Source organism: Herpailurus yagouaroundi, unplaced genomic scaffold (assembly GCF_014898765.1).
Source record: "Herpailurus yagouaroundi ecotype Mexico unplaced genomic scaffold, PumYag 192, whole genome shotgun sequence".
Lineage (NCBI taxonomy): Eukaryota > Metazoa > Chordata > Mammalia > Carnivora > Felidae > Herpailurus > Herpailurus yagouaroundi.
The window spans coordinates 10,814,698-10,828,066 of NW_024412423.1; the positions used below are offsets into that span (position 1 = coordinate 10,814,698).

The window sequence follows — 13,369 nt, forward strand, 5'->3', positions numbered from 1 at the left end:
CAGTGAGTGTTAACTCTGCCATACGGTTTTCTCCAGATGATGAGTAATGTATGTCGACATATGGTGTTCAAATCAGACATACTCAGTTTCATTGACTTGGAGTTTTCTTTAACTGATTGGACATTCAAATGCACACAGGTTTCAATTCACGGTGCTTTCAGTGTCTTGTGATTCTTTCCAAATACGCATGTGCTAAGCCCATTGGATAATTTTCTCATGAAAGAAGGCAGATAAATATTAATGCTGCTCTGCATCTGAGAACTGAGAATGCACCGAGGAGAGAAAACCCAGTTATGTAACAGTAATAAATGGCCCTGGGATGTGTTTGACAACAGACTCTGAGAGAAATTAAAATTTTTTTATTGTTTTATTTTTGAGAGAGACAGACGGAGTGTAAGCGGGGGAGGGGCAGACAGAGAGAGAGAGAGTGAGAGAGAGAGAGACAGAATCTGAAGCAGGCTCTAGGCTCTGAGCTGTCAGCACAGAGCCCGACATGGGGCTCGAACTCACAAACCGCGAGATCATGACCTGAGCTGAAGTCTGGACGCTCAACGGACTGAGTCATCCAAGCACCCCAATTCTGAAAGAATTTTAAACCCTACATAATATGGACTACAATTTACATTACAGGGAGCAAAGGAAAGCCTTTCTTTTTAAACTTCAAATCTGGTAGATACTTGGTAAAAGGCACTGTGGTTGTATATTTAAACGCATTGCACATTTGCTATAGTTTTAGCCTCTCTGAGAGCAGATTTTGTGACAAACGCCATACCTTAGAAAATATTTGGTTTTCATGGCACCTGGGTGGCTCAGTAGGTTGAGCATCCAACTCTTTATTCTGGCTCAGGTCATGATCCCAGGGTCCCGGGCTTGAGCCCTGCATTGGGCTCCACACTGAGCATGGAGCCTCTTACCATTCTCTCTCTCCCTCCCCATCTGCCCCTCTCCTCAGCGTGCGCTCTCTTTCTCTCTCTATCTAAAATTAAAAAAAAAAAAAAAAAGGTGGGGGGAACGCCTGGGTGGCTTAGTCGATTAAGCGTCTGACTTCTGCCTAGGTCACTATCTCACGATTCGTGAGTTCGAACCCTGCATCTGGCTCTGTGCTGAAAGCTCAGAGCCTGGAGTCCGCTTCGGATTCTGTGTCTCCCTCTCTGTCTGCCCCTCCCCTGCTCATGCTCTGTCTCTCTCTGTCTCTCAAAAATAAATAAATGTTAAAAAAACAAATAAATAAAATAAGAAAATATGTGGTTTTTAAAGATTTTCAAGGATTTCAGCCAGCAGCAAAAAGAGTAAGTTGACATGAAATTTATCCCCCTGACCCTTCTGTAATGTAGCTGATGCTAAATATATAACCCCTCTATCTTCAATTTTATTAAGGTTTAATGCTAAAAGCTTGTAAGTGAAGGTTGGTGGGGCAGTTTAAATTGGAAGGCCTGCTGATGACCGTATCTGATATGATATAATGCAAAATGGACTCCACAGAAGAAACACATTTTCTAAGACCTCAGTTAAGAAAACGAACACTTCGGGGCGCCTGGGTGGCGCAGTCGGTTAAGCGTCCGACTTCAGCCAGGTCACGATCTCGCGGTCCGTGAGTTCGAGCCCCGTGTCAGGCTCTGGGCTGATGGCTCGGAGCCTGGAGCCTGTTTCCGATTCTGTGTCTCCCTCTCTCTCTGCCCCTCCCCCGTTCATGCTCTGTCTCTCTCTGTCTCAAAAATAAATAAACGTTGAAAAAAAAATTTAAATAAAAAAAGAAAACGAACACTTCAATCCAATATGGCAAAGAATCTAACAACTATGACAAAAATCTCAGTTATCTAACCACAGTAAAAATGTGCAAACAATAAAACATCTAGATGAGAATGTTAGTCAAGTAAAGCAATTATTTTTATTTTTCTTTACCAAAACTACACTTATAAAGGTGATATAATCCATTATGAAAAATGGAAGATAGGGTTGAGTTGGTTGAGCGTCCAACCCTTGATTTCAGCTCAAGGCATAATCCCAGGGTCTTGGGATCAAGCCCCAGGTCAGGCTCTGTGCTGATAGTGCAGGCCTGTTTGGGATTCTCTCTCCCCCTCTGCCCCTCCCCCCAGCTGTGCTTGCTTTCTCTCTCTTTCTCTAAAAAGATTTAAAAAAAAAAAAAGTGGAAGGTAAAAACTACAACTAATCCTGCCACCAAAACAAAATGTCACTCTACATTTGTTTCTAGCCTTTCTTTTCCTGAGGTCTTGTTTTTGTACGGTTATAATCATAATGCAGGGAAATTTTTAGCTGCTGCTTTTTCCTGCTGCTACAGAATGGGCACGGCCATCGTTCTGAATGAAGCCCAAAACTTACCCATGAAAGTAGACCTGCCTCCCCATCCAGAGGGAGAGACCACCTCTGCCTTTAATCTGTTAACACTTAGCTTATGTTTCTGAGAGGAAGGGTGTAAGTCAGTGCGGGGAAAGATAGGAGCAGGGGGATGATGGAAAAGTTCAAAGTAAACCTCTGGTCATGTTGCAAATAACGAGTCGGGGCTAGAAGGAGCAGAGCTTAAATACATCACACACTTGCCCCGTCATCTCTTTCCATGAACATTTCTTTTTTTTTTTTTTTTTTTTAATTTTTTTTTTCAACGTTTATTTCTTTTTGGGACAGAGAGAGACAGAGCATGAACGGGGGAGGTGCAGAGAGAGAGGGAGACACAGAATCAGAAACAGGCTCCAGGTTCTGAGCCATCAGCCCAGAGCCTGATGCGGGGCTCGAACTCACGGACCGCGAGATCGTGACCTGGCTGAAGTCGGACGCTTAACCGACTGTGCCACCCAGGCGCCCCACCATGAACATTTCTTATGTTTGCTTAGCCAGAGCTACAAATACCACAGCTCCCTAATTTTCTACATTTGACTAGCATTGTAGAATTAAGAAATGAGACCGAGGCGCCTGGGTGGCTCAGTCAGTTAAGCGTCCGACTCTTGATTTCGGCTCAGGTCATGATCTCATGGTTCATGCGTTCGAACCCTGTGTCAGCCCAGAGCCTGCTTGGGATCCTGTCTCTTCCTCTCGCTCTCTGCCCCCTCCCATTTGTGGGACTCTCTCTCTGAAAATAAATAAACTTAAAAAAGAAGAAAAGGAAGAAAGACAATGTTAAATGGAAGGAAAACTTCGGGGAAGGGGTCTCCTCTCTCGTATTTTGGTTTATTTTTTATTGAACTCTAAGAAACGTATCCCCCACCCACTACATTGATAAAGAAATCTTGGTAGAAGTGAGTTCACGGAAGTCTGTGGGAAGGAAGGATGAAACTTTGGAAGTAGGGAGATAAGCATCCTTTAGGCGGGAAAGGAAAGAAGAAACTAAGAGATAAGAAGCGATACAGAAGCCTCCAGAGTGCCTTGTACCTTGTGCCGCCTCCACAGTTCCATCCTGTCATAAGGGAGAGTGAGTGGTTTCCCTGTCCTGTCTTCCCAATCCAAGGCGCAAGTGTGAGCATGTGCAATGGGGTTGGGGAGGGGTGTGGAGAATACCACTTTCAGGGCTTCATGGCACCTCGGAGAGCTGCCTACTTCTTGCCGAAAACATCCTTTTTGTCTCCCGAAACTAAATGTGCCCCGTCTTCCCATTTAAAATGAGCCCTTTTGGGGTTTCTAGGTGGCTCAGTTGGTTGAGAGTCCAACTTCAGCTCAGGTCATGATCTCATGGTTTGTGGGTTTGAGCCCCGCAGTGGGCTTTGTGCTGACAGCTCAGAGTCTGCTTTGGATTCTCTGTCTCCCTCTCTGTCTGCCCCTCCCCTGCTCGCGCTCTCTCTCAAAAATAAATAAACATTAACAATTTTTAGGGGCACCTAGGTAGTTCACTGGGTTAAGCGTCCGACTTCAGCTCAGTTCATGATCTCATGGTTCATGAGTTTGAGCCCCATGTCGGGCTCTGTGTTGCCAGCTCAGAGCCTGAAGCCTGCTTCAGATTCTGGGTCTCTCTGTCTCTCTCTGCCCCTCCCCCGCTTGTGCTCTGTCAAGCTGTCTCTCTCTCAAAAAATTAATAAGCATTTTTAAAATGTATATATTTTTAATTTTAAATGAGTCTTCTTTATTCACATACCTCCTTTGTGCTGACTCTTCCCCTAAAAAAAAAAAAAAAAAAAGGTCATAAAAGAAACTCAAGTCATAGACACAGAATCCTAGAGTCTCATGGTTGAAGGGTCCTCAGAGAGTCAAGTGTCACCTGCAAAAGTCCAACCCTTCTGAGGCATCTCACAGTGTGGCCCAGGGCCAGGACCAGCACCCATCGGCATGACCTACAAGCTTGTTAGAAAGGCAGGCTCTCGGACCTTACCTCAGACTCTTGAATCAGGATCTGCATTTTTTAAAAATGTTTACTTATTTATTTATTTATTTTGAGAGCACGAGATAGAGCAGAGAATGGGCAGAGAGAGAGGAAGAGAGAAAAAGAATCCCAAGGAGGTTCTGTGCTGTCAGCACAGAGCCCGACGTGGGGCTCGAACCCCGTAGTGGTGAGATCATGACCTGAGCCGAAGTCCCACGAGAAGTGAGATCATGACCTGAGCCACCCAGGCACCCCTAAAAATTTTTTTAATATATAATTTTGAGAAATTCTTAAAATACACATAAGGGTTTTTTTTTTCCCCATCGTTGACCATAGTGCTTGTGAAGTGCATGGCAAACTGCGCCAGAAGACAGAACGCAGTAGCCCTGCCGTTCATTTACCCCGGGAAGAGCAACAGTGTGTGCTTTGCTTAGTTTCGCTCCACCTGTCTGTTCCGAGGGCCATGAACTAAAACCTGTGGCCCAGGTGGGAGCTCTTGAGAACAGACCCCCGCCCCCCAACCAGGCGGGCTGTGGAGAGAAAGAGTATGCTGCAGGCCAGCACTGGGCCTTCCTCCCATTTCCCCTACCCCCTCCAGACCTTAAACAGTGTCCTTTTCAAAATGGGGCCCGATTTCACAGACTCACCGCTTGGCTTCTCAGGGAAGATAGAATCCATTCCGTTTTTAGCCAGAAAACAGTAGGGAATACCCTTATGCCCTGAAGACATAACCCCTTCTCTTTCTCTTTTTGGATCTAAAGCTGTATTTCTAACGTAAGTACCTAACTCCATTTTTAGAAATAAAATAATCGGGCATTTGGGGAGTCATCAGTTGGGGCTGGGGAGTAGGGGGTAGAGTACGGATTTTCCAGCCACCACCCCTCCTCCATCTGCCTCCTCTTTCTCTGGAAAGAAAGCTCGCAGGAGCCTGGTGTTCTTTGTCTTTGACTGTAGATCAGCACTGTAAAACATCGCCACCTTCAGTTAAAACTGGTGTGTGTCTGCACTTTGCAAAACCACACTGAGCTTCCTAACACTTTCCAGATACCACCCAGGGTAAGCTCTCCCTGGTTTCAGTGCTTCTTTGCTGGGTGAGCCTCTCCACTGTCCCTTAACATGCATGTCTCTCTCTCCAATTCAGCACAGGAAGGGAGGGAAAGAAAGAAAGGAGCCTGGAAGATGGACCTGGAGTGAATGCAAGACTTAATGCACTCACGAGGTTTTGCTAATGGCAAAGTGAAGGTCAGCATACTTTTTACATGACAGAATAACTCTGAAACCATATACTTTCTTCAGACCCACCAACTCCTGTTCTGAAACGTAAACTGTACTTTTGAAGCTCAAAGTTTTAAACTTGTCAAAATATTGAGTGATTTCCTGATAGAACATGCCTCTTTGGTGAAGCGACTTTCCTACCTAGTGTAGTAAGAGCTTGAGTATTAAATGAGTTTTCACAGAACAAAGGGATGGGTAGAGATAGGGCACAAATTTATAGGAGCAAGTCTTCACAGAAGACTTGGGAAGAGCTGGAAATAATGAAACATGAAACTGACCCTTTCAAGAGCTGCCTGATACCAACAGCCACTTGAAGTCAGAACTTTAGAAGCAAATCAATGAATCTTTTCCAATAGTATTTTAATGTCTTAATGTGAATAAATCTTTGGTTGATATTTTTATAATAAGGACATGCTCAGTATTTCCCCTTCAGACTCACAATACCCTCAATAAAGGGCTTACGGCATCAATGAAAGCGATGAACAAGCAACTCCATGGGAACTTTTCAGAAACATGCATTCCTCACACGTGTGCCCCCCAATGTAAATGGCCCTACACACTTCTCCAAATCCAGAGTTAATGCCACCCTTGTTCTGGATCAAGTTACAGTCTAGTCTCCGAGGATGGTGTGGGGAGAAGTACCCAGCAGATTGTACACCCTCAAGACTCCAGACCCCATCTTCCTCTCGTTGTGAGATGGCATAAGTCACCTGTCACCCCTCCTTACAGAGCATCAGGTGTTGGCAATAAGCAGGCCCACAGCAGACTTCAGTTTACTGTGGGTTAAGGGAACTCTTGACTCTAATATTGACACCTCCAGTCTTTCAAAATGTCCCTCCCTTAAGTGTAAAATTATGTTGGAGAACTTAGCAGCTATGTCCGTGAAGGTCCTCAGGCGTCCGGTAGCTATAGATGTAAAGCACACTGTTAGGCACATTTTAAGGCACTTACGAGTAAAGCTGACCATTGTGTTTTTCATGGAAGATAGAATTTATTTAACTTCTAACAGTGAATAATAGGGGAACACTATTTCATCCTGACCATTTCTTTCTCCTCTTGAAGTCCAAAGCCAACTTTCTAAGATGGACACATAACTCCATATTTAGAAGAAAAATAAATGGGCATCTGGGGAGCCAGCATTGACGTTCAGCCTTGAAAATTGAATCCACTGTTGCAATAGCAAACTGTACATTATCTTCCTAAGAAAATACTAATTTATCAGTCCCAAGAGCCAAAGAGTTGTTCTGTGTCAGCAATCAGCTTAGCCTCATAATTATAAATTTGTAAGGATCTGTTGAAAGACATGGATCCAGAAGAATTATAGTGTTTCATAGTGAGTCACTTAGAATAGAGAGCCCTGTTATTTGTAGACATTCCATATAGTCACAGAAATTTAGAGATGGATCCGGTCTTAGCAATCATATAGTCTAACCCTTTTATTTTACACATGAAGAAACCAGGCCTTGGAACTTATTGTAGGAAATATATAAAAAGATTTCCATATGCTGCACATCTTCTAAATGTCTATCTTCAATACATCACTAACACCGCCTTTGGGATGTTCATCATGGTGTTCCCAAAATATGGCAAGATGGACTCATTGTTACAAGACTCTGATTTCTATACTATACTTTGCACCTTTGGTCTGGCATATTCCTTTCTTCCTTTTCTCCCTCCCCCCTCCATTTATTCATTCATTTACTAAGAGAGAGGCCCCTGAGCCCTATTATCTGTGAGATGCTGTGCTAGACAGATGGCCAGTTATAAACACAAGGAAGCTCATGAGCAGTCTGTGCCTCAGAGGAACTTGTCGAGACAGACGGTGAGACTGATGAATGGGTGAGTAGTTGCACAAGAGCTTCATAAATACCCAACTCTAGGCGTGGGCAAGTGTATCTCAGGGTGTTGAGAAGCACGGGGCAAGAGTTTCCTGTGAGAGTCTGAGGAAGTGCACCATGGACGTAAGCCTTGAGGGGAATCTTGTCAGATGAGCCTTGTCTCAGGCAGAGAAAGCAGTGAGGGCTTTGCTGGAGAGGGGGATCTTGCCCAAAGGCAGGAGCACTGAAGGAGGAACATGGTGTATCCAGAAACAGGGAGTTTAGCAATGACAGTGCAGGAGGAATTGTGTGATGTGGGAAGATGAGTGTTTAGATGAGAAGATACATTAGAAAATAAACACAGAGGCACCTGGGTGGCTTCGCTGGATGACTTCAGCTCATGAAGTCATGATCTCAGGGTTCGTGAGTTCGAGCCCCACATCAGGCTCTCTGCTGTCAGCACAGAGCCCACTTCAGATCCTCTGTCCCCATCCCTCTCTGCGCCTCCCCTGCTCATGGTCTCTCTCTCTCTCTCTCAAAAATAAACATTAAAAAAAATAAAATAAATATAGGCATACCTCCTTTTATTGTGCTTCCTTTTTATTGAGCTTGTCAAATATTTCATTGTGTTTTTCAAGTTGAAGGTCTGTGGTAGTGCTGTGTCGAGCACGTCTCTCTGGGCCATTTTTCCAACAGCGTTTGTTCGATTCATATCCATGTCACATTTTGGTAATTCTCACAGTTTTTCAGTTTTTTTCATTCTTACTATGTTCGTTATGTTATCTATCATCAGTGATCTTTGATGTTACTCTTGCATTTGTTTTTGGAGCGCCACACTCCATGGCCGTAGCAGATGGTAAAGCTAATTGATAAATGTGGTGAGTGTTCTGACTGGTGCACCGACCAGCCATTTTCCCATCTCTCTCCCTGTCCTTGGGCCTCCCGATTCCCTGAGACATTCCAGTTTCAGAATTTGGCAAATTAAGAATACTACAAGGACCTCAAAGTGTTCACATGAAAGGAAGAGTTGCATGTCTCCACTTCAAATCAAAGCTAGAAATGATTATGACTTCACTCATCTGTGGAATTTGAGGTACAAAACAGATGAACAAAAGGGGAGGGAAGCAAAAATAATATGAAAACAGGGAGGGGGACAAAATGATAAGAGACACTTAAATACAGAGAACAAACTGAGGACTGATGGGGTGGGGATAGGGGGCAGGGAAAATGGGTAATGGGCTTTAAGGAGGACGCTTGTTGGGATGAGCTTGTTCCCATACGCAGGGAATGGATCACTAGGATCTATTCCTGAAGTCATTATTGCACTAGATGCTAACTAACTTGGATATAAATAAAAAATAAAAAAGCTAGAAATTATTAAGTTTGTTGGGAGAGGCATGATCAAAAGCCAGGATAGGCTGAAAGCTAGGCCTCTTGCTGCACCAAAAGGCAGTCAGTCATGAAGGCAAGTACAAACTATTGAAGGAAATTTAAAGTGCTTCTCCAGTGAACACATGAAAGATTCAAAAGCAACACAGCCTTATTGCTGATGTGGAGAGAGTTTTAATGGTCCCTTCAGAACATCTCCTTAAGCCAAAGCCTCATCCGGAGCAAGGCTCTAACTCTCTTCAATATGTGAGGGCCAGGAGAGGTGAGGAAATTGCAGAAGAAAAGTTTGAAGCTGGCAGACATTGGTGCATGAAGTTTAAGGTAAGAAGCTTTCTGTCCCATAGAAGTGCAAGGGGGGACGGCACATGCTTAGGTAGAGGCTGTAACAAGTTATCCAGAAGATCTAGCTGGGATTATTCATGAAGGCGGCTACACTAAGCAACAGATTTTCAGTGTAGATGAAACAGCCCTCTAGGGGAAGAAGAGGTCATCTAGGACTTTTCATAGCTAAAAAGAAGTCAGTGCCTGGCTTGAAGGGACAGGTGACTCTTTTATTAGGGGCTAACATAGCTGGTAACTTTAAGTTGAAGCCACTGCTCATTTGCCATTCTGAAAACCCTAGGGCTCTTAAGAATTCTGCTTCATCTACCCACCTTGTGCTCTGCAAATGAAACAACACAACCTGAATAACAGCACATCTGTTTACAGAATGAGTTACTGAATATTATAAGCCCACTGCTGAGACCTACTGCTCAGAAAAAAAGATTTCTTTGAAAATATGACTGCTCATAGACAATGCACCTGGTCACCTAAGAGCTCTGATGGAGGAGTACAATGACCTGAATGTTGCTTTCTTGCCTGCTAATACAACATTCCTTCTGCGGCCTATGGATCAAGGAGTCATTTCAACTTTCAAGTCTTGGTATTGAAAAACTATATTTTGTAAGGCAATAGCTGTGATAGATAGTGATTCTTTTGATGGCTCTGGGCGACGTAAATTGAAAACCTCCTGGAAAGGATTCACCAGCCTCGACGCCATTAAGAACATATGTGGTTCATGGGAGCCAGTCAAAATATCAACATTTACAGGAGTTTGAAGACATTGATTTCCACCCTCATGGACGACTGTCAGGGTTTCTAGACTTCAGTGGACCAAGTCACCGCAGATATGGTGGAAACAGCAAGAGAATTAGCATTAGAAGTGGAGCCTCAAGATGGGACTAAATTGCTGCAAATCTCATGATAAAACTTGAATGGATGAAGGAGCAGAGAAAGTGGTTTCTTGAGATTGAATGTACTCCTGGGGAAGATGCCGTGAAGATTATTCAGTTACAACAAAGGAACTAGAACATGACTTGCGCTTAGTTGATCAAACAGTGGTAGGCTTTGAGAGGATTGTGTCCAATTGTGAGAGAAATTCAGCCGTTCTGCAAATGGTTTCAAACGGCATCACGTGCTACAGAGAAGCCATTAGTGAATCTATTGATGTGACAAACTTCATTGTGGTCTTACTTTAAGAGAGTGCCAGAGCTTCCCCCAGTCTGATCAGTCAACAGCCATCAACATCAAAGCAAGAGCCTCCTCTAGCAAAAAGATGGTAACTGGCGCTTTGCAGCAATATTTTTAGTTAAGGTCTATATACTGTTTTTTGGGCATAATGCAGTTACACAATTAATAGACTACAGTATAGTGTGGATGTAACTATTGTATGCACTGGGGAACCAAAAGATTCACTTGACTTGCTTTATTGAAATATTCCCTTTATTGTAGTGGTCTGGAACCAAACCCACAAAATCTCTGACGTTATGTCTGCATAAAAACTGCTGCCTCCTATGCTAAGGAATTCAGTTTCCCAAACTTTAGTAATTTAAGTGTTAATTCCACCATATGTGTCATATCCAAAGTTGTCTTATGTTATTTTTGCTCTACCTTTATACTACTCTTACTATTATCTATCTTACAGTTTCCTAAAATGCCTTGCTTTGAAACACACCTGTTTTCAAAAGAAACTTCACATCAGTATTGTAAATAGAAAACCAGCGTCAGGCACCTGGGTGGTTCAGGTTAAGCGTTAACCAGGTTAACCTCGGTTAAGCATCTGACTCTTGATTTTAGCTCAGGTCATGATCTCGCAGTTCATGAGATCTAGCCCCACATAGCAAACTGACAGTGCAGAGTCTGCTTGAGATTCTCTCTCCTTTCTCTGCCTCTCCCCCACTCATTCATGTGTGCACATGCTCTCTCTCTCTCAAAATAAATAAACATAAAAAAAAAAAACAAGAAAAATCAACGTCAATTGCAATAAATTAAATGTCATCATTAAAATGAATGTGACGAAAATAAAACGTTCCTGTTAAGTCTTAGCTTGTGAAAGTCTCTGAGCCTGAGACCTGCTGTCTCCTCATTTTTAAGGGAGATGATAAGTTTTGGAGAGGAGTTAAATTCATTGTAGCACCAAACTGAGATTCCTTAAATTAATTAGGAAGAAAAAAGGCAGTTGAATGGCATAAAGCTTCCTTACTTTCCTTTTAAATTTTTAAATGTTTATTTATTTTTGAGAGAGAAAGAGAGCATGAGCAGAGAAGAGCAAAGAGAGAGGGAGACACAGGATCCGAAGCAGGCTCCAGGCTCTGAGCTGTCAGCACAGAGCCCATCGTGGGGCTCGAACCCACAAACCGTGAGTTCACGACCTGAGCTGAAGTCGGACACTTAACTGACTGGGCCACCCAGACACCCTAAAGCTTCCTTATTTTCTAAGTCAGGAGTATTCATCATGGTTCCTGTGTGCCATCTTAGATACTACAAGGATATGCCTGTGACATAGGGGGAAATATCATAAGCAATACAGGGCCATCTGAGGATTTTGAGCTAAGAAGTGACAAAATCACACCTATATGAAAGGGATAACTCAGGACTACAAAGGGAGACCAGAGAAGTAGCTAGAACTTTGCAGCGCAAGGGTCCCAGCGTGGACTAGTCAGTGTAACAGGATGGATAAGAGGGACCAGACTTGAGAGAAATTTGGGATCAGGCCACAGCCAAATTTGGTGCCTGGAGGGATGAGACCCACAGGTCAAGGGAAGTGAAAGGCCAGCGATGCTTTGCAGATGGATGGCTTGAGAGACTGCATGAGTGGTCATGTGACCCAGGCCAGGTTTACAAAGACTACGCGGTAGAGTGTGTGTGCCCGATGAGGAGAAGGGGAGGGAGCAAGTAAGGTAGGAGAGGGGTAAGACCCCAGCTTTGGAACATCTACCTGTGACAAGTATGCACCTATCCTAGGCTCACATTAAATGCTTGTGGCAGAAATGGCAACGTGTGGATGGCAGGCAATTGGAGGCCACCTTGCTGGAGCTCAGGGACATCCCCACTGCCAGTTAGATTGGAAGAGATCTATACTGGTCTATAAATCAGCGTCAAAAACATTTGCACTTAACCTACCAACCATTTTAGAAAATTGGTGACATAATCAGGTAGACAGGTTTAAGGTGTATTAGACATGTTTACTTTCGTAAGATGTTCAAAATGAATCCATCCAACCAAGAAGTCATTAAGAACCTAGTTCTATAAAGCAGTTTGCTGAGAACTTTGAGCCAGAGAGAGAGAAATTAGACACAGACCCTGTTCTCATAGAGCTTGTAAAGATCTAATAAGATAAGAGAAAAAATTTTCAGGGATTTAAAGCTTAACGTACGAAGGCTTTATTCATGATTTCCAGAAAACCTATTTAGCCTCAAAATCTTTCCAGTAACTATAGTTAGTCTGAACTTTATTTCCATGTGTTTTAAGAAATTGATTATGGGGGCGCCTGGGTGGCTCAGTTGGTTAAGCATCCGACTTTGGCTCAGGTCATGATCTCACGGTTTGTGAGTTCAAGCCCCGGGTCAGGCTCTGTGCTGACAGCTCAGAGCCTGGAGCCTGCTTTGGATTCTGTGTCTGGCTCGCTCTCTCTGTCCCTCCCCTGCTCACGCCCTGTCTCTCTCTGCCTCAAAAATAAATAAAACATTTAAAAAATTGAAAAAAAAAAAGAAATTGATTATGGTGTTGGGGTAGAACAATAGTATAAACGAAATTTGGAGTAGACTTACAGAACTGTAAGTTAAAATCTTTTCAATCATAAGTATTCCTTTTTCTTATGTTGTGCTTAAAATGCTCATTTTCCCAGCTTAGGAGAAACAATATAAAGTTTTGTTTTATGTATAGAATAAAATTTCCCTTCTTCCTCAGATGAGTATATATAGTAATAAATTAGAGCAGTCTCATGAGAGTCTCTTAAACAATCAGTTTTATGTAACTGGGATTTTTTTTTTTCCTGGTCATCAAGACACAGACTAGAAAGCATAGAGTTCACCCTCTCAGCCTAAAAAAGAGTCATACGTTTAAATAAGAGGAAGGACAACAAGCCTAATGTTGATGCCTCTTCTTCAGTTTCTAGACCCTTCTGTGGAAAGAAGTGTTTTTATAAGACTCAGACAGAATTCATTTCCATAGAGCATTCTTAATGGCTCCTGTCAGTACAAAACAGCTGGGAAACATATGGTATCCATTTCCCTGTATCACTTGGAAAAAATTTCACATGTAA

At 43.1% G+C, this 13,369-nt stretch overlaps 1 protein-coding gene and 1 long non-coding RNA gene across 6 annotated transcripts in view; both read left to right on the forward strand.

The window, feature by feature from the left end:
• SNCAIP (synuclein alpha interacting protein) overlaps nt 1-13,369 on the forward strand; it is a 165,158-nt gene that overhangs the window by 107,139 nt on the left and 44,650 nt on the right. The window lies entirely within an intron of this gene.
• Nucleotides 7,913-10,418, forward strand: LOC121010601 (uncharacterized). The gene is made up of 2 exons (XR_005781278.1): nt 7,913-8,491; nt 9,410-10,418. It is a non-coding gene; the product is annotated as an uncharacterized LOC121010601 (long non-coding RNA).